Source organism: Corylus avellana, chromosome 11 (genome assembly GCF_965113065.1).
Source record: "Corylus avellana chromosome 11, dhCorAvel1.hap1.2, whole genome shotgun sequence".
Classification (NCBI taxonomy): Eukaryota; Viridiplantae; Streptophyta; class Magnoliopsida; order Fagales; family Betulaceae; genus Corylus; species Corylus avellana.
Genome location: NC_142500.1, coordinates 15,257,294 through 15,278,702, shown reverse-complemented (window position 1 = coordinate 15,278,702; position 21,409 = coordinate 15,257,294).

Genomic DNA, 21,409 nt, shown 5'->3' with positions numbered 1-21,409 from the left:
TATAAATCGGAGGTCACTAGTTCGAATCTTCCATCATCTTCTCTTGTGTGGACATGTAAAAACAAATAAAAAAAAATTAAAAATTAAAAAAAAAAAAACCTTATTTGCATACTCTTATTTTTATTATATTATATATAAACAAATAAAAAGAGAAGAAAAATACCGCAAACATCCTAGAAATTCACCATTTAGACCACACAGGTGAGGCACTAAGGTTCACAATTCTCCACGTCTCACTTTGTACACCTCCGTACTTTTATAAAGAACCCTCATACCCAAGGGTACCCCACTCACTAAAGGCACTAATGAAACAACCTCCTCTTCGAAGTCTCTCTCTCTCTCCTTCAAAGAGATAGAAGTAGTGAAGGGCGTGGACCTAAAGAGGTACATGGGGCGATGGTACATTTTCAAATTTGTTTAAAATATAGAGGTTCAAAAAATGCTTAAAAGACTAAAATTGGCTAAAAAGAGCTATTTACGAATAGGTAAAAATATAATTTATTTTTCTTAAAATAAATTATATTTTACTCTTCAAATTTTCGGTTTGAATTTGTTAGGTCCGTCCAAATTAATCTTTAAATGGATGAAATAACCAAATTACCCCTTATGTATAAAAAGTTACTCTCACCATCCCCTTAATTATATAAAAAAAGAAAAGGAAAAAAGTCTAAATTTTATTTTAGTCTCTAAGGTTTAATCAATTTTCAATAAAAAAAAATATGTCAATGCCACGTTGTTAACCCAAGACTATCAAAAATCTGACTAAGGGTTTGTTTGGAATTGCGTTTGAGGGGCTTAAAAGTATTTTTAACACTAAAAAAGTTTGTTTAAAGAAAAAAATACTCGTTTAGTAAAAAAAAAATTAAAAGCGCTTTTAAGGGTTAAAAAGCCTAAAAATTGCCAAAACGCACTTTTGACAAAAGCTTAAAAATGAAGTTTTTACCCATAAGCTCTTTTTTACTTAAAAACTTTATTTTTCAAACGCAATTTCAAACAGGCTCTAAGTGGTTGGTGAATTTTTATTTTTAATTTTTTGTATATTGATCATTTTATTAATTTATCCATCCAAGTTAAAATTGATTTGGAGGGAGAATATTACAAATTAAAAAGTTTATATATATATATATAGAGAGAGAGAGAGAGAGAGAGAGAGAAATGGGCGGTAGCTTATATGTATAAGTTGCATTTTATATATATATATATATATATATATTTCTACAATTGCCAGCTACCTTGAGCATTTCCCTTGCAATTGCGTTGGAGCCGCGTAGATCTTCTCCTTTGCCAAGTAAGCATGATTGACCAAGAAAAACATGTAAAATAAAAACGGAAAATACTTCTTTGTATTCTAACACGTCCATCTTGTATATGTAATATAGTGAGAATAGCATGCTAATAGCGGTGGCAATTTGTGTTTGTGTGTCTGGTTTGAATCGTACCAATACATGTGATACTCTAATTGAGCTAAACTCCTTTATTATAATCATCTAATTTTGTATTAAATTCGTATTGAGTTTGTGAGTCATATAAAAAATTACATATTATTATGTCGTATGTTAAGTTTGAATCGTGTTTAGCTAGGATCAAACTCCCAAACTTTTAATTTCGTGTTAAGTTTTTAAATCGTATCAAAAATTATCGGTGGTAATGCCAAGTCAACAAAAATACGTAAAGAAACATTTCTCGAGATAATTTATGGATAAAGCTGAGAGAGCGGGAAACATGAAGATGCTCTGAAATGTTTATTTAAACAACGGTGATCTAAATCCATAGCATCTAAAACAAGAGTACTTATAATATTCTGGTGCAAACTAGGATCTGCCATGGACGGTTGTGAAAGGAATCTCAACGACTCTGGGTTTCTGCCTCGGTTTTTATTTTCGTTCCTGGTTTTTTAAGGTTGTCGTGACTTTCTAGTAATATAATTTTTTAAATTAAAATAAAAGCTTTTTTTCAAATATATTATATCAAATATTCAATTACGATAGTGTCCCTATATATATATATATATATATATATATGCACGACTCTGCACGAAAGAGTACGATATCAAAAATAGGGAAGTAATAAATTTTGGTTGGCATTGGCACATGGCATGCAGCTTCTCAACGAAGAAAAAAAACAAAAGAAAAATCAGAAGAAATTCCAACGGCAACCTCGAAGAGCATGAATGGGAGTTTCCCGAAATCCAATCGGTGGATAAAATTGGTGTGAATGAGTGTGATGGGACAAGATGATGGCCAAGTGGGCACACGGTGATGACTCATCAACCATTCATTCACTACGTGTAGTGATCCCCATTTAAAATAAATAAACTTCCTTCCCAAAACACGAGCACCACCATGAAGGAGAATGTAGACATCATTGCACCGAATCATTTTGGCTTCTCTTCTATGAAGGAATGATGAGAACTCACTAGTTACAGAGTAGAATAGTAACGAAATTTAGACTTTTAGATTTGCTAAGGAATCTAGACTTTTTGACGATGACGAAGATGAAAGAAATTTTTTTTTTTGAAGTTTACTTTTTTTGCTAATAATCTCTTGGAGATCGGTTACAAAGAGAATTACTAATCCAAATTAATACGACTCTTAAACCATTTGAGTGACCAACTAAAAGTGACTAAGATTAAGACAGACTCTATTAACTCCATATTAGGACTCTTAATGTAATATTTTAATTTTATACTTAGAGATAATCATGAGTATTAAGTTTTACATTATTTAGTTACTCGATGAAATTAGACTTTATAAGAAAGTTTGAAATTGACTAGTTATTTTAAGGTGTTACAAACTCTCTTAAACTTCTGACTTCCTGATCAATGACACATCATGCAATAGGGAAAACAATACCCACTTATGCTTTATCACCCCAAAATAACTAACGTATTTATTACATGTACCGAGAAAGATACTTATAACAATAAAAAAAAAAAAAAAAAAAAAAACATATATTAAGTGATATGTTTTTTGTAACGCTGGTGATTGAAATAATTACAGTATTTAATAAAAATAGGGTATGTTGTTCTAACAAAACAGTATTATAAATACAAGGGATAAATGCAAAATTGGTCCCTGTAGTTGGCCTTAATTTACAAATCACTCATTGTGGTTTAAAAAATAATTTATAGGTTCCTAGGGTAGGCAAAAATAACATTTTACTCTCTTAACTCATTTTCCGTTAAATAACTTAATGGAAACTGTTGCATTGCCACATCACACCCAATAAAAATAAGACACATGTTCTTTTTTATTTGTGCTTTTAAAAAATGACAAATAAGCTTTTACACGTAATTTTGAGATTCCAACACACATCCCACGTCAAATTAAATAAACTTAATCCCTCTATATCCCTTGTGCCGCCGTCTTCTTCGTCTTCCCCAACGATTCTTGCTGTCGTCTTCATCTACGTCTAAGATTTGGACATCTGCGTTTTTTGGCAATACTTTCTATGGAAACAATATCTCCCTCTCTGTGTGTTTGATTTTTTTGTTTTTGTTCTATGGCAAGTGTTTTCTAGTTTGTGTTAAATAGATGTTGGAAGATGGTAGCTTAAAAAAGCAAACCGTAGGTTCATCTTTTAAAAAGTGATATCTTTTTTGAGATATGCAATTGTTTTTTTCTTTTGCGGGGCTTGTTTTGTCCCTTAGTGTGCATGTGTAAGATGATGCTTGTACTTGTAGGAATATTCATGTGTGGATGTAAGTCTTAACGGAAAACGCAGATGAAGACGACGACAAGAATCGTTGGGGAAGATGAAGAAGATGGCAACACAAGGGATATAGAGGGATTAGGTTTATTTAATTTGACGTGGAGTGTGTGTTGAAGCTTCAAAATGACATGGAAAAGCTTAATTGTCATTTTTTTAAAGTATAAATAAAAAAAGAACACGTGTCTTATTTTTATTGGGTGTGATGTGGCAATGTAACGGTTTCCATTAAGTCATTTAACAAAAAATGAGTCCAGAGAGTAAAATGTTATTTTTGCCTACCCTAGGGACCTATAAATTATTTTTTAAACCACAGGGAGTGATTTGTAAATTAGGCCAACCACATGGACCGATTTTGCATTTATCCCTAAATACAAAGACGAATTTCTTCTGTCCAAACTTGATTTATGCTTTATTTAATAGCATTTTTTGCTAGATCCTACATCACAGGTCATACACGCCAAGGAAATATGGTGAAATTAGACTCCATTAAATATCTAGCTACATGAGGAACAAGTTCATATTTTACCCTTTTAATGTAACCATTTCAATCACTTTCCGCATCATATTATGGCAAATCACGTCTTTGTCCATTGCCTAATCCATTAGAATTTTCTCAACTAGACAATAATTTTATCTCTTTTCCATCTATGCTACAAAACGCATTCCCAATTGCAATCTCCTTCGCTTTATCTACCATAAATGATAAATTCTTTCACATTTTTGATAATTTATCCGTCATTTGTCAGTTATTTGATCCCAAAAAAGAACCAAAGAGGAAAAAAACCAAAAGATAGATAGGAGATCTAGGACCACTACTTTGAGGGTTTTGTGTAAATAAAATCTTAGATTCCGACTAAAGGTAATCGAAACCCCAAATAGCAGACAAAATTTCACCTCGTAGATTGCTACAGGAAGCAAATATTGAGATAAGACAAACAGTAAACACTACAATAACGTATGTATCACTAGACTCACCAATGTGTTTTCCGAAAGAAAAAAAATAGTTGGGGAGGAGGAGGGAAGAACATCAAATAGTTATCATTGTTTTCTCTATCTAGGCTAGGTAGAGAGAACAAACCTTAGCCTTGTAGGTGACAATTGTAACAAGTATTTTTATTCAAGTAAGAATTCTTTTGTTTTGCAAAACAAAAATCATATTAAGTTACCTTTTTTACTTATTTATTTTAGTTAGACTTTGGATTAGGGAAGTAATCTAATGAGCTCTTACATTGCATTGAAGCCGCGTATTTCTTGTCCCTTGACTAGGAAGCAATCATGGTTGACAAAAAGAAAAATGGCCTAATAATTCATGGAAAGGATAGGGTCCAAAGAGTGAGAAATTTCATTATTATTATTATTTTTTAAATGGGTATTTAAGTAGATTGATCTAAATCCATAACATATAAATAGGTTAAATATTATCGTCTGATCTAAGATCTGCCCTTTGGTTGTGAAAAGAATCTATTTCTTATTGACTATTATATTTTTTAAGTCTATAATTAGCTACAATTATTATATTATCAACTTAATACATCCATCTGTACCTCTTAAGGAAAATTTGAATAGACTAATACCATCTTTTATTATTTAGTTTTTCTAATGAGGTAAACCCATTGATCGACCTTTATAATTAAGGCATGATCTCTAACTCTAAAAAAAAAAAAAAAAGGAATTATCTTTAACTACCAACTTAAATCAAAATTAGGATTCCATCCAAAGTAATACTAAAAGTCCTCTTTATGTCTCTCTTGTATTCTTCAAAAACTGTTGTGACTTTAAAATTACCATTGAATATGTGATAAATTACTATTAAATTTTGATCCAATGATAATTTTAAAAGTCACATCAGTTTTAGAGAGATACAAAAGGAACGTAGAAATGACTTCTAGCATTACTCTACGATCCATACTACCTTTTATGGAAATTAACCATAAGACTTCAAAGTGTAATTGATGAAATTAAAGTGATACACATGGTCTAGAAAAAATGTGGCAATACAAAGTCAAAACACAAAAGAATTTTCTCCTTAATAAAAGTATATATAGGTTTTGTTCATTATGGGTGTTTTTAGTTTGAAATTTTGAATGGGTATATATATATATATATATATATATATATATATTGAGCCTGTAGTGTTTATTATGTTTACCTTATTATTATTATTTTTTTTATTTTTTTTGACCCTGACTCTGATACCATTTGTTGGATCATACAAGCCTTTTAGGGCATTTAAAATCGCTTCCACCAGGCATATTCTAAGAGCTGTCTATGAGAGTAGAGCGTAAATATTGCACCTCATCACCTGTTTTGTCAAAAGGTCTCTACAAACTTACTCAATTTATCATTTCCTATATTTTGTTACTAGTGGGTCATGGGTCACATCATAAAACAAAATCAACCTACAAGATAAAACAATTAACCGATTAAACTAATTTACTGGCATGGAAAAAAATTATATAATATTATTTTATTAGTCTAATTATTAAATTCGTGAGAGAAAAATTATGCTCCATTACAGCATTACTGCGAGTGCCGGCCACTGGCGAAGTTAGTTGGAGAGCCCATTCGAGCGCACTTTGAATGCAAATCTATGGATAATCTCAATTTGAAGTCCCATTTGAAAGTCACTTTAAATGCATGTAAGTTTTGGAAGTTTTTAATTTGTTTTATTTATTTTTAAATTCGTAAATTTACTTATTTAGGGTCTCTTTTAAATTCTCTATAAACACATTATTGCAGCGTCAAAGACACCATACTTTATAGCATTATAAATGAGAAATTTAGCCTTTGGCGTGTTAAGAATAAAGTTTTTCATGAAACAGAAGTCACTAGTTCGAATTTTTATTTCTCTTTACTTGTGCATACATGTCAAAAAGAAGAGCGTTTCTTATTTCAAATGAATAGTTCAATCAGTTAGAGACCACGCCTTATAATACGGAGGTCACTGGTTCGAATCGTCATACTCTATTTCCCTCCCCTTATGCGGACATGCCGTTATATTATTGTCATATAACTTGATGTAGTGACAGTAAAAATAAGTACATGAATCAGCACTTATAAGGAAAAAAAAATAAAAATCTTAAAGATTAATTTTCATTGTTACTTTATCTCATTAATTTATATGATAGTTATATAACAGTGAACTAAATAGTATGGTTAAATTCACTTTATTCTTGAAATTTTAGGAATTTTTCAATTCGAACCCCAATGTTTAAAAATTGGCAATGTACCTCCTAATGTTTTGAAAATTTTCAATTCAGACCTTCCGTTACTAGTTTATGTCAAATTTGACGGAAATCTATGAAATTATGTAATTACATTCAATGTTTTTTTTTAAAAAATTTTAATTTCCTTCAAATTAAACGAAAATTAGTAACAGAGGGTCTGAATTGCAAATTTTTGAAACATTAGGGGAGTACATTACCAATTTTTAAACAATATGATTCGAATTGAAAAACTCCTAAAACTTCAGGAAGATAAAGTATATTTAATCCTAAATAGTATTATTGGTTTTTTAATATGAGTGTATAGTTGAGTTTTCCTTCTCAATCACCATCAACATGCATCCCATTACTCTTAAAATGGCTTAGAGTTGTGAAATGATCAAATTATCATTAATTAAAGTGAGAGTGGTTAAGTTGTTTCAATCAAATCCTTTTTTTTGGCCAATTATTTATTAAAAAATAAATAAAAAGTTATTTGACACATATGCTCATTCATCCTTATCCCCTTCCTTGCATTATCCACAACAACAGTGGCCACTCTTATTGCCTGGTCTGAGGTTAGGATTATGTGGGACATCAACAATATTTTAGCTATAAAAAATGGATATTGAAATTGGAATCCCTTTGTCTTAATGCATTATGTTTCGTAGTTGTTGGTTTAAATTATTAGCTATAGAAAAAAAATATTTTCAACTTCTTTTGGATGGAAAAAAGTTGATCATTTTTCTGGCAATTTATTCTAGGAAGATGTCGTTGACTATATTGTTTGAGACTTAAGGAGGCAAAGGATCACTATTTAGTTTCATTTTTGTACAGTTTCTAGCGAACATGTATTATTATGATCACGCTCAGATAAAGTGGTCATTCTGATCGTCTTATTTTAACTTTTTTATTAGAAAAAATAGAGACGAATTATCACTGTTTAAGCTCTTTCTATGCGGTTTCTAACGAACAGATATTATCATGATAACACTTAGATAAAATAGTCATTCTGATCGTGTTATCTTAACTTTTTAATTATAAAAAAAAGAGAGGCCAAGGGCCATAAGAGTGGAGAAGAAAAAGAGATGGGAGACCAGTCGAAAATGTTTTCAAAAACAAGATTAGAAGCGGCCCGTGCACAAAAAAGTACACTACAAATTGAAAACATAAATTTAGTATTGTGATTCTAGCAGCACAGCAGCGACTTCACTAGAGATCACATCAAAATGGGAACAACCCCCTTTCATAACCCTTTTCTTATTTGCTTAAAAAAATAAAAAAATAAAATTACGAGTATTTAATTCTTTTGCATATGCTTAATTGGTTGTCCTAATTGGCTGTATTCTAATTTTTGTTGCATTTACTCTCTCTATTTTGGGCCCTCTTAAATGGCAATAATTGGTTTTCATTTGTTTGGTTCATACGTAGAACGAAAGGAAAGGAAAAGGGTGCTGGTGCTGTTTTAAAGCATGCATGTTATTTAGATGAATTGTAAAAGCATATATTAATTTGCTTGGTTGTTGGATCTCTTGTAATCAGCTTTTTCTGATTTGAATAGAAGAAAAAAAAGAAAAATATATCATTTATTTTTTAATTTTTTAACGTTAATATGACTTTTAAAATTATTATTAAATTAAAATTTAATAATGATTTATTATAAATTAAATAGTGATATTAAAAACCACGTCCAACTTTAAGGGAGTAAAATAATAGTATATAGCATTACTCTCATTCCATTTATGTCCAATTTGGATGTGTTGGAGGGTTTTGAGCCTCTTTTAATCCTAAAAGTTAGCTAAAAATGTAAGATTTTTTCACACTTATAAAGTGACCATTAGACACTAGCTCCTTCTACAAGAGATGTGGGATAATTTCAACAGTCTCCCCTCACACATCGAGTCTTGGGTCGGAGCAGAGACAGCATGTTTCTCCCGTAAACTGTTGAGTCGATACTTCTTGGTTAAACTGGACTCTGATATCAGTGTTAAGTGATCTTCGACCTTTTTTAACCCTAAAAGCTAACTCAAGATGTGAAGCTTTTCTTCACACTTTATAAACTGACCACCAGTCTCTTCCACAACTGATGTAAGATAATTTCAATAAGATGGATAAGACTTATCTTTCGTATTTTTTAGTGTTTGCTATAACGAAAAAATAATAATCAAATTGAAATATTTATCGGTTAAAAAAAAACTTATTTAGTTTTAAAAAGTAATATTCATTTAAAAATTTTATAAACCATTTTTTGAACTTGAATTTTTCATTTTTAAACTACCAAATTCCGTTGAACGACTGTCTAACAACCACTGAAAATCGTCGACCGTCTATTGTGGTCGCCGATTTTTCGGGTGAGCCAACAACCAACGACGAAAAACACCGCCCTTTACATCATCAGTTGACCAGTACGAGACACTGCGGTCAGTCAAGACTCAAGGCCTATAACTCAGCCATGACAACTCGACAAACTCAGTCAAACAGACAAAAACGTCGGCGTACGTTGGACATCCCATGGGATTGGGAATATGAAAAACCGTAGAAGGAGAGTGGAGGCTTCAAGGAACATTCCTGTGTTGGAAAGCTTGCTCCTAGTCAAATCCTATTTTGTTTCCCCAATATGGCAATATATTTGCACTTAAGCGGCGGTGATTTAGGATCTTCTAAATTTAGTAATAATAACTTTTTAGTTGGTCCATCCATCCTTAAGCGAACGGAAAAATGGCCAGCTGTAATAATTCAGAAAATATTTTTATTTTATCATTAGATTTCATCAGATTAACAAAGTTATTAACTTTAAAACAAACACCACGAATCGGTAAGCAATACAACGAGGGTAAAATAGTATTTTTACTTTTTATTTGAACTATTTTATCCTAACCATGTCACTACTGACTAACTCCTCTCTTAGTTCAAACACCACAATCCAACAAGGCATAAAAGAAAATATAATACAAGAATTTGGCAACGAAGTAAAAAGCTTTTGAAAAGGAAAAATATTAAGGGTCAATATTTGTTTTATATATTTGGCTCATCTCACCTTATAAATTAATTATTAAATTTGTGGACTTATGTAGACTCTACATAAGTCAATAGTAGACCCTACAAATCTAATAGTTGATTTATTGAATTTGTAGGAGAATATAAAATAGCCAATTCCAAAGGTATCTATTATAGAAAATTTGTGTTGCAATTAGTCAACTGACAAAACATATGGTAAACATTGATTCAACTTGCGACTCTAGTAGTTCAAGAACCTCTAGCATTCTTTTCTAGGAATTACATTCACAAACAAACCTCGTCCTCGAGAAACCATAACTCTGGTGGCTAAGGGTTTTTTTGTGGTTTGATTAATAAATAACAAAAAGGAATAAAATTGTTTAGGCTCAAAGATGTATAGGAAACTCCCAAGAACAATGAAAAATAGCTTATGGGTCTTGTGAAAATCATAGGTCATTAAGCTTATATAGGTAAGAAACTTGAGATTTTTAAGGTTTTAAACAGTCAACAGTAAACTCGTTTGAATTTTGTTTGAATGAGAATTGGGAGTTCAATTGCAATCGAATAAGGTTTAATAGAGATTGCAATCAAGGCATTATAAGGTACTCTCGTTCGAACGAGCTTCGAACAAGGCTCTTTGTACTAGATTTTCAGACTTTTGTCAACTTTCCGTACGTTTCGACTTAATAAACATTAGAATTATAAACTTTTCATGAAATACAAAGTTGTATCACTCTTAATCAACTTTCTAACTCAATCAAACTCACCTTTAAATGATGTTGGAATCAAAACATATGTATGTGTTACTTTGATTAGGTATTTGCTGAACATCATTAGTAAACTTTACTTTTTCATGTCTTAGACCAATTTTTACACCGACTTAACCCTTGTCTCAATATTACAACTTAAACACATGTTTTCAACCCAAAAATAAAACCTAACACAAACAACTAATGAACGTTAGATTATAATATCATATAATCTTTATGTAAGATTACAAACAACTAATGACAGGTTAGATTATAATGAATAGTTGATTATGTAATATCATATATGAGGATTCATGCAAAACGCTATCATGCATGTATGATCATTACATGGGCTTCGTTTGGTAAACGTTTTTGTTTCAATACTATTTATCTTACTTTTTCATTTTCTAACATTTTCTTACTTTTTACATCACATCAATCACTTTTTATTATTATTAAAATAAAATAAAAAATTACTACAAAACAATTTTTTTTTTTTTTTTTTTTTTTTTCATTTTTCCATAACAAACATTCTTAATTTTTCAAAAAAAAAAAACATTCTTACTTTTTTTTTTAATTATTTATTTATTTTTTACATCAATCAATTTTTACTACAATATTGGACCACAGTCGATGATTTGGTTGATGGCATATATATATATATATATATATATATATATATATATATATATATATATATATACACACACACGCAGTCAGTTTGTACTTGATATCACCTCGAGATATTCCACCCTACACCGATGGATTCCCACCTCAGCCTCAGACTGGGTCTAGCCTAGACCTTTGTCTTGGAACATGTACTTGTTTCGATCTGTCCCTCGACCCGTGCCCAGGTATCAGTTTGTGCTCCAACAAAATAGAAGCTCCGTTGAATAATCAATTATGAGCCGATGTAATAAAGACTCTTTTAAAGAACATGCGACATTCCTCGTTCTGAGCGCTTCAACGCTACCCGTTGAAACTACCGTAGCGTAGCGTAGCGGAGGCAAATCTGTCTATTGCGTACGGAAGACCAATCGGAATAGAAGGTAATGAATATTGTCTTAGTTAGATTGGGTTCTTCTTGAGTTTTCGCATTTGATTAGTAAAGAATTGGAGGCGCTTTCAAGCCCTAGCGCTATCAGAACTATCTAGTACCGGACTTGTAGGGTGAAGTACTAGGTTTCTCAGACAGTCCTGGGCCTTGCTCCCTCTCCAGAGGGAAGATCCACCTTTTCTGCGACACCCCCATTCATCCCATAGGGGAGTATTGCAAGGTTCCAATAACACCAATCCCCTTCTAATCATTACGCCTTTCTATCGTCAAAAGTGGGAGCAAGATTCACTGCACTCACTATTCTCTCTACACATATAGATCTACTACGATCGAGAAATCCTCAGCAAATGCACCCACATACTCCTATAGAAAGATCCTTGCCAACAAGCAAGGGCCGAGCAGTAAGAAAAAGGATGCGCATTGCTAACGCTTTTACTATTTTATACAATTAATGCTTTCTAAAGCTCAATCTGGTGCTTGTTTGCTAGCACCAAAGTATTAATTGTCTAAAATAGTAAAGGCGTTAGACTAATTAATGGCAGCCCTTTGATTGCCGCATATGTTTCCTTGCTCTGTAAAAATTTCTAAAAAGATGCTGGCAGCTGCTATGTTCCTTCAAAAAGTGCAACTGGTGACTCTTGGATTAATTGAAACAAATCCAAAAATGTGTTTGTCCCAACTCTCACATTGGAACCTAGACTATCACTATAGAATACACGTCCCTAGACTACAACTTGGAATGGATGGCTATATAAGTCTATGCTCCAGCATCAGTTTCTCACAAGCAAGACCTATAGAAAGAGCTCAGATTCATCCATGCTATTTTCAACCTACCTTGGTGCATTAGTGGAAACTCAAATGAATGCCTTATGCAATCAAATATGAAAGGGGTTCTTACTGGCCGAAAATAAGAGGAGGTATTGAAGATTTTACGGATCACGTTGCTGATTGTGATTTGGTTGACCTCCCACTCTATGGTGCTTCTTTTACTTGGTCTAACATAAGAAAATGGAAGGAAATCGAAATCCGATGCAGACTGGATCTTTTCCTAATCTACTCGGATTGGGAAGACCCTCTGTAGGACACTATTCAAAAAGCGGGGACCACATTCGCCTCTGATCATGACCTCATTCTTCATTTCTATTTCGAATAACTTCCCGCCACAGTACCATTCTCTTTCAAACTGATGTGGTTATCCCTATCGAAATCTAGAACTAAAAGTTGTGGGGCAAAAGATTGCAACATTCTATAGTACATCCTCAAAGAGGAAAAGCCTAAGATTCCCTAACCTTAATAATAAAAGAAGGGCTAAAGTAATACCCTTAAGAGAAATTGAATTTCTATTGTGATTTTTTTAGTTAATTATACTGAAGAATCAAACATTCACTTCTACATGTTACCCTTCAAACTGGAGAATGGATATTGATCATTTCTTGTTTACAAGTGAGAAGAAAAAGGATGGCCTTCCTTAATCCCTTCGTGAAGAGATCGGCAATTGATCTCCACTTCTAATGGTTGGTGTTCTAAGATGATTCCGGCAATCACCTTTTCCCCGAGAAAATGCCCTAAGTGAGTAAGGCGACTTCTACATGCTTTGTTCTGTGACCGAAATCCCAATTTTAGTCAGAAGAGATCCAACTCATACAAGTTCACTAGCTATTGATGCAAATTCACAATACTCGGCTTCAGCATTGGATATAGACCTTATTATTGCCAAAAAAAAAAAAGAAAAGGCATGCTTTTTGCTTTTTAAGGGACAAAATTGTCCTATGGTGGATTTTCTATCAGAGGGAAAACGTGCATTAATACTTTCCTTCAGCTTTAAGAGGTAGGGGCGAAGTCTCAACTACTACGCTACTACTATACCACTAGCACTCCATGAGTGGAGTAGTTGAGATTCTCTTTGATATCAATCACTTTGATAAAGAAAGTAGTAAAAATCATAAGAGAAGCAAGGTCCACAGAAGGTTGGGAAGTAGTACACTCGGTTCACCAAGTTCTACCACTGTGGGGCCCAATCATACTAAAAAAAAAGAGTTTGATCCTGGCTCAGAAGGAATACTAGCTAAATGCTTAACATATGTAAGTCAAACGTTTTCGGGGAGTTGGGCAGAAGGAAAAGAGGCTTCTAGCTAAAGGTAACTTGTCTCACCCGGCCAAAAAAACTACAGGGCACGCTAGCCTTTACTAATACTAATAAAGCTTTTCAGCCTCCATTTGCTGGGAACAGTTGAGACCAAAGTGGCAAACGGGTGTGTAACGTGTGGGAATCTGCCGAACAGTTCGGGCCAAATCTTGAAGAAAGCTAAAAAGCGTTGTTTGATGACCCTACGTAGTATTAGGTAGTTGGTCAGTTAAAGGCCCGAACTCCCACGGGGGGGAGCAGTGGGAAATCTTGGACAATGGGCGAAAGCCCGATCCAACAATATCTCGTGAGTGAAGAAGAGCAATGCCACTTGTAAAGCTCTTTCGTCGAGTGTGCGATCATGACAGGACTCGAGGAAGAAGCCCCGGCTAACTCAGTACCAGCAGCTGTGGTAAGACAGGGTGGGTGGGGAGGGGAGGGGCAAGTGTTCTTTGGAATGATTGGGCGTAAAGGGCACGTACGCGGTGAATCGGGTTTAAAGTTAAAGTCGCAAAAAATTGGTGGAATGCTTTCGAAACCAATTCACTTAAGTGTGACAGAGAAGAGTGGAATTTCGTGTGTAGAGGTGAAATCTAAAAATCTACGAAGGAACACCAAAAGCGAAGGCAGCTCTCTAGGTCCTTACCGACGTTGGAGTGAAAAAGCATAGGGAGCGAACAAGATTAGATACCCTGGTAGTCCATGCCATAAACGATGAGTGTTCGCCCTTGGTCTACGCAGATTAGGAGCCCAGCTAACGCGTGAACACTTTGCCTGGGGAGTACGGTCGCAAGACCGAAACTCAAAGGAATTGATGGGGGCCTACACAAGCAGTGTAGTATGTGGTTTAATTCGATACAACGCGCAAAACCTTACCAGCCCTTGACATATGAACAATAAGACTTGTTCTTAATGGGATGGTACTGACTTTCATACAGGTGCTGCATGGCTGTAGCCAGCTCATGTTGTTAGATGTTTGGTTAAGTCCTATAACGAGCGAAGCCCTCGTTTTGTGTTGCTGAGACATGCGCCTAAGGAGAAAGTCTTTGCAACCAAAGTGAGCCGAGGAGCCGAGTGATGTGCCAGCGCTACTAATGTAGTGCCAGCATGTAGCTATGTTGTTAGTAATAAGGGAGCCGACACCTTTCGAAGCACTTTCTAGTGTGCGCTTTAGAAAGACTCGGCATTTAAGCGAGTCGCATGGCGGTGTGGTACATAGTGGGTTTATTACACCCCACCAAAACGGCTCCAAAATAAATAAAAAGGTGGGTGCCACACTCACGAGGGACTGCTAGTGATATATTAGAGGAAGGTGGGGATGACGTCAAGCCCGCATGGCCCCTATGGGCTGGGCCACACATATGCTACAATGGCAATTACAATGGGAAGCAAGGCTATAAGGCAAAGCGAATCTGAAAAGATTACCTCAGTTCGGATTGTTCTCTACAACTCGGGAACATGAAGTTGGAATCGCTAGTAAGCGTAGATCAGCATGCCGGGTGAATATGTACCTGGGCCCTGTACACACCGCCCGTCACACCCTGGGGATTGGTTTCACCCGAAACATCGGACCAATGATCACCCATGACTTCTATATACCACTAGTGCAAGGTTTTTGGTGGTCTTATTGGCGCATACCACTGTGGGGTCTTCGACTGGGGTGAAGTCGTAACAAGGTAGCCGTAGGGGAACCTCTCGTTGGATTGAATCCTTCGCGATGGAAATGCCCTCTTCTCCCAACCCAACTAAGGGCAAGCGCCCGCTCCGTAACAAAATTTAAAGCAGCGAGCTCCGCAACAAAAGCGAAACGAGCCACGCTAGTAACGTGCATCCGTTTTTCAGCTAGCTTCGAATAAAAGCTTGATTAATAGTGTCTTGTCCTAAAGAACCTAACCTAGGTTGGGAAATGCCCTTTCTATCTTATTATTAAGGGCTAAGGAGCAATCAAATGCCCTATTTTTATTAGTAAAGAGCAATCAAACGCCTTATTTTTATTAGTAAAGAGCAAGAAACCTATTTTTATAAGTAAAGAGCAAGAAAACATATGCGCGTTAGCACAACAGCTTTTGCACTAGCGCGCTCATCCGTTGCTTGTTCATTGGTAACGCCTTTCTATATTAGTATTAGTTTAGAGAATTAATGCTTATATGATGTTGATTGCATTAATTAGTCTATAACGCAACGGCTTTCTAAAGCTCAATCCGTTGCTTGTTGCTTTTGAGCCCTTAGTAAGGTTGCTTTACTAATATTATATTATAATATAAGGCGCGCTAGCTATCGATAGGGCCTTTTCTTGCTGGGCTTGAATGCTTACCTTATTATTATGAAAAGGGGAAAGGGGCAACCAACATAAGGGGCTAGCTTGCTCCCACTGGTGGCGGGCGGGCGAAGGGTCCAAAGGACACGTAGTCGGGGGTGAGTCACAAAATCCAATAGTTAAATTTTCCTTCTTGTTCAATATATATATGGTGGCGGATGACAACATTTGGCGGCAACGGCCACTGGAAATGAACTGCAAGAAGGAAGTCACTTATCACTAGGGCTGACAATTTTGACACGACCTGCGAACCTGGCACGAACATTACACGAAAAAATAGGTATTGGGTTTGGTCTTATCGGGTTCGGGTCTTAATCAGGTCTACCCGTTTAAAACCCTGGTTAATTTCGTGTCTAGTGGGTACCTGCTTAAGACCAGGTTAATTTCTTGTACCGCCAGACCCGGTAAAAAAAAAAATCCAATAGTTAAATTTCGTGTACCGAGGGTGAGTCACAAAATCCAATAGTTAAATTTTCCTTCTTGTTCAATATATATATATATATATATGGCGGCGGATGACAACATTTGGCGGCAACGACCACTGGAAAATGAACTGCAAGATGGAAGTCAGTTATCGCTAGGGCTGACAATTTTGACACGACCCGCGAACCTGGCACGAACACTACACGAAAAAATAAGTATTGAGTTTGACTTTATTGGGTTCGGGTCTTAATCGGGTCTACCTGTTTAAGACCTCGGTTAATTTCGTGTCTGGTGGGTACCTGCTTAAGACGGGGTTAATTTTGTGTACCGCCAGACCAGGTAAAAAAAAAAAAAAAAAATCCAATAGTTAAATTTTCTTCTTGTTTAATATATATATATATATATATATATATATATATATATATATATATATATATATGGCAGCGGATGACAACATTTGGCAGCAATGGCCACTAGAAAATGAACTGCAATAAGGAAATCAATTATCACTAAGGCCGACAATTTTGACACGACTAGCGAACCTGGCACGAACACTACACGAAAAAACAAATATTGGGTTTGGCCTTATCGGGTTCGGGTCTTAATCGGGTCTACTCGTTTAAGACCCCGGTTAATTTCGTGTCTAGTGGGTACCTGCTTGAGACCGGGTTAATTTCGTGTACCGCCAGACCCGGTAAAAAAAAAAAAAAAAATGAAGGTCAAACAAGCCCTAAAGTCTAACCCAGTAATGAGTAACCCTAAACGCTTTTTGTTAGCCTTTTTTTATTTTATTATCTTTTTCTTTATTGCTATGATGGAAATATCGTGGGAAATCTAATTTGATCCATATTCATTTCATATATACACCATTAAAATATATGTGAAATTTAATATGAACAGTAAAACAGAAAACATCTAGACTGGTCATAGCAAATGAGTCTCCTTAAAGATAAACTAAAATCATTGTTGCATTACATGAAATTATGGAAATGGATTATCTAATATGTATCGACTTGAAAGTTACTAATTTTGTGAATGTTTTTATTAACAATTGCATTGATATTCATATATTATTATTACATTTTTTTTTAAAAAAAATTAGGGTTTAGGGTTTTTAATGGGTTGGGTCGGGTTACCTTTTAAGAGCACAGATCGTGTCTACCTGATATGACCCGATTATTTTAAACGGGTTAAACGAGTCATGTCGGGTTACCTGATTATTTTCCGTATTATAATCGTGTCAGGTCTACTAACCTGTTTAGCTAAATAGGTCATGTCTGTGTATAGGTTAATCGTGTAACAGGTACCCGTGGGTCGTAATCGGGTTGTATTAGGTATCTATTTTGTCAGCCTTAGTTATCGTGAGTCGATAAGGAGAAGTTAAAACACAAAAAATGGGTTACGAAAAAAAAACAAAAAAAAAAAAAAACCATTTTATATAGCTTAAATGAAAATTTTCTAATCAACTACAAGTATTTTTAGATTGACCAAAATTTTCTATCTTATCGAACACCAAAAGAAATAAGAAACTGAAACAAACGGAAAGTCCGAAAACCTCTTCCCTATTTTTATAACTTTGAACTTTTTCCTATATATATCCTAAAGTAGATTGGCTTTCGGTGTCTCCAAAGGATAACTCAATCGGCTGTGACCACGTCTAATGAAGCAGAGGTCATTAGTTCGAATCCCTTCTCCCCCTTCCCTTGTGTGAACATGTCAAAAAAAAAAAAAGATTGGCTTTCGGTGAAGGCCACCGACACTAGTCATTATACCAAAAACGTACACAATATAATCTCATTCCGATGTATGTAATATGTATGACACTTTGTCTTGTCTTATAAATTCTATATCTATTTGAGCGTAGAAAGAAAACAGATTTAGAACTAAAAGTTAATATCAAAAATAGCATGTTAGGGAATTATTCTGGAATACACCAATCAAGACAATTCTTGCATTTTTACTTTTTTATTTATTTTATTTTTTTTGTTTTTTGTTTTTCAGTACTACTCCGAACTAATGTTCTATTGACAAACTTTAATGATTCTTATGTCATGTACTCGTTCTCATCTCATTGGCCGATGACATCATATGTGGCAATGTCATCCGCCATTGAGTGAGTATCATTTATCATCGTGCGATTTTAAAAATTGTGTTTTTAAAATTATTAAGGCGTTTGGTAAAACATATTAAAAATTATTTTTTATCAAATATTTGTTATACGAAATTGTGATTTTAGTTTAACTTCAAGCACTTTCAAATAAGTACTCCCTACTTATAGAAATCATATATATATATATATATATTTAATTTTATATTAAGCATTTTTTAAATTGTAATGTCAAAAGCCTTAAGTTTTGTAATATCTTTTAAAAATACAGATTATTCTTGTAAAATCGCTAAAAATTGTGTTTTTAAAATTATTAAGGCGTTTGGTAAAACATATTAAAAATTATTTTTTATCAAATATTTGTTATACGAAATTGTGATTTTAGTTTAACTTCAAGCACTTTCAAATAAGTACTCCTTACTTATAGAAATCGTGTATATATATATATATATATATATATATATATATATATATATATATAATTTTATATTAAGCACTTTTTAAATTGCAATGTCAAACGCCTTAGGTTTTGTAATATCTTTTAAAAACACAGATTATTCTTGTGAAATCGCAATTCCAAAAGCTCCCTTGAATGTAACATGTAACATTATTCAAATTTAATAGTATTTTCATTCTTCCCTAAAAAAATAAATAAAAAAATAAAAAAATAAAAAATAAAATTATGATACAAACTTTAGGTATATCACATCTTTAAAATTCGGCTTGTAGGGGATGTGTGCATAAGAGTTTATATACACATGATTATGATTAAACTTAAACTCATGTGAGATACAATAATTGTAACATTCCACCACGCTTCTGCAACCGGCTTACTTTATCAGTTTATTGACATTGATCCGATAGTAACCCGTTCTTATTTGGAGGCTTCACTCACCCACCAGTATTTTTATTTAGCCTATTTCGCGATTCAAAACCCTGATATGGTATTTGACTCTAATACTAAATGATATAAGCTTTGGATATAACTCACCAATGAAAATCGACTTACAAAGAGAGTGTCCAAGAATTTATATATATATAATTAGACTTAACTTATGAGACATAAAGATTGTAACATATTAATTGAAACTGACACATCAACATTATGAAATAATTATAAAATACAAATATAATTCCTATCTTTAATCTATGAAAAAACAGTAAAATGGAAAGATTTATAGCTTATTATTATTTATTTTAGTAAGTGAGAATTGCATTAATAAAAAGAAAAAAAAAAAAAGGGGGGGGGGGGGGGAAGACAAGGGTGTAGGGCACCCTCACATAAAGTCTAGTACAAATATTACATAACCATCAAAAAAAATTCTTAAAAGGCTTGGGAGTAGGCATCGTCTTCCAACACGTGATCCGATAGAGGGTAGAGGAAGACCAACTTAATGGACATGGTAGTTGTTTCATATTGGTTTGGATCGGTTGTTATATGTCATATCAACATAGAAATGACAGAATTCTCCAAGTTGTTTTTATGTGTTTTGTTTTCTTTTATTCGTATATGTGAATATAAATAATTGTTTTAAAATATGTGGTTACAAATAATAACGGTATCTGAATACCCATATATATATATATATATATAGAGAGAGAGAGAGAGAGAGAGAAGCTATCAGCTTCGCTAGTAGAATATTCACTTGCCGTTCACCTTCGATGGCTCCTTCCGGTGCTACCTATCGGTTTAGATTGGATTTATTCATTAAATTGCTTGTATTTGATTTTGTATTGTTGGTTTGTCTATTTTTTGTAGTTCGCTTTCTTTTGTTATACATATTAAGAAAAAAAAAATTAAAATTTAAAATACAAAATATTTAAAATTATTTTAATCTTTATGTCTGATTTGACTGAACAACAAAAAAAAAAAAAATATTATATAAAAATTTTAATCAAACCAACTTATGTTTTGAAATTAGAATGAACTCGAAGAACTGAGGTTTCCAATTTATTAAACTAAAATTAAAGATATTAAACATTAAAATGACAAAAGCCACGTGATAGTAACCTAATTTCCCTAGGAACCAGCTCCTCTTCTTCCCCATTTTCCTAACATTGAAAAATCCAACATATTCAATCGTCACTCCACTGCCAAAATTGACCAGTTTAGCTGCCACTACCGACTTGGTCCTTTGGAATCATAATAAGATGTAAAAATAAAAGAACCCACTCAACTTGTGAATATGACCCATCTAACTTTGATGGGTCCCCAAAAAAAAAAAAAAAAAACACATTTAACTTGGATACAACAAGGAAGGTGATAAAAAGCGTTCTATTGCCTATCGTTTGTTTATATTATTAATTTTGTAGTGTTTTTTTTATTTGAATTTTGTTGTTGAAGAGTCTATCCTATTTTATTTATAGTCGTTTCAGTCTTATTATTGAATTAAAAAAAAGAAAAAAAAAAAAAGAAAAGAAAAAGGAAGGTGATGGGTAAAATAAAATGCTGACCCTTTTGTTTTATTGAGCAGTGAGAAGCTGACTTGACTAGTTCTTGTTGGTCCCTTGACCATTGTCTGTGATAAAGACACTTACCAACCCACCCACCTTCAACGTTTTCTACCACCCAAAAGTTCAGGTTGGGAAATGGACATGTGGCAACCCTATTTATGAGATTTCTCTTCCATTTACGGCCTATACAAGGCTCCCCCTCTTTTAAGACTAGTGTCCAAAACAAGGATTACCCTTAGGGTGTATGATAAATGGGTCCGCCAAAA